The following is a 1,671-nucleotide window of genomic DNA, read 5'->3' as shown; positions in this document are numbered from 1 at the left end:
AACAATTCATTCTTTATCTTAATATCTTTATATTTGCTTGGGGTTGGCTTTCTTCCCTTTCATCTTTTTTTATTGTACAGCAATCTTTCTCCTCAAACCTACCACCTCTCTCTTTTCTTTCCTTCTTACTTTCTCTTCCCCCACCCTCTTTTTCTCCTCCCTACTTCCTCTTCCTTTCTCCTTCTCCTCCTCTCTTCCTCCCTCTTACCCTCACTCCTACTCTAATTTCCATTCCTTCATCCCTCTCTATTGCTGTATCCTTTAATGCATATGGACTACTCAGAGGGCTGAAAAAGTTATTTTTGACTGGTCCTCGCACTTTTGACCAGTCCTCGAACTTACGACTGTCCTCACATTTTACATTTTTGCCCTATCTTGTCATCATGGTGAAGAGAAGCAGTTGTGAAATGAGTGACATGGTTGTTAAGAATGCTGCATGGGCATAAATGTGAGGATGGTCATAAGTGTGAGGACCAGTCAAAAGTGCGAGGACCTGTCAGAAATGACTTTTTTCAGCCCTCTGGTTAGTCCTTTTGTGCATATGGACTACTCAGAGGGCTGAAAAAGTTATTTTTGACTGGTCCTCGCACTTTTGACCAGTCCTCGCACTTACGACTGTCCTCACATTTTACATTTTTGCCCTATCTTGTCATCATGGTGAAGAGAAGCAGTTGTGAAATGAGTGACATGGTTGTTAAGAATGCTGCACGGGCATAAATATGAGGATGGTCATAAGTGTGAGGACCAGTCAAAAGTGTGAGGACCTGTCAGAAATGACTTTTTTCAGCCCTCTGGTTAGTCCTTTTGTGCATATGGACTACTCGGAGGGCTGAAAAAGTTATTTTTGACTGGTCCTCGCACTTTTGACCAGTCCTCGAACTTACGACTGTCCTCACATTTTACGTTTTTGCCCTATCTTGTCACCATGGTGAAGAGAAGCAGTTGTGAAATGAGTGACATGGTTGTTAAGAATGCTGCACGGGCATAAATGTGAGGATGGTCATAAGTGTGAGGACCAGTCAAAAGTGTGAGGACCTGTCAGAAATGACTTTTCAGCCCTCTGAGTAGTCCCTATACACATAGCCATGGCCACCCAGTCACATGACCAGCTAGCCACGCCCACCCAGTCACATGGCCTCCAAGCCACGCCCACAATGGTGTCCTTACCAATGTTAAAATCTGTTCACCTTACCCTATACACATAGCCATGGCCACCCGGTCACATGACCAGCTAGCCACGCCCACCCAGTCACATGACCAGCTAGCCACGCCCACAAAATAAGCCACGCCCACAATGTCCCTCTTTACCAATGTTAAAATCTGGTCACCTTAATCTAAATATCATTGGAAACAACGTGGGAGACTCTTCCAAGTTTTGTCCCATATTATTCTATGAATAAGGTGAAGATGGCAGGCTGTTAATCATTTAGGGCTGCGCCCCAAAACAAGAACTTCATGAACTTTTAGGAGCCAGGAAGCACCCAGCTAATCTGATGAAGCTGGAGCTCGGACGATCTAGCTATTGCTGACACTCTATGGTTAGGCCATAAGCGCGCCTGCAAATAAGAGTAGAAATCGCTTGTAGGTGAACTGAGAGGAATTGAGACCATAGAGTCGCGGATGGCTAGTGAGACTGGAAAGGCGAAGCGCCGAGGAACCTCGTCTTCCGGC

This window comes from Pituophis catenifer, unplaced genomic scaffold (assembly GCF_029215685.1).
Source record: "Pituophis catenifer annectens isolate HBS135680 unplaced genomic scaffold, rPitCat1.0.hap2 SCAF_2, whole genome shotgun sequence".
In the NCBI taxonomy this organism is placed as follows: Eukaryota; Metazoa; Chordata; class Lepidosauria; order Squamata; family Colubridae; genus Pituophis; species Pituophis catenifer.
This window is presented reverse-complemented; position numbering follows the sequence as displayed.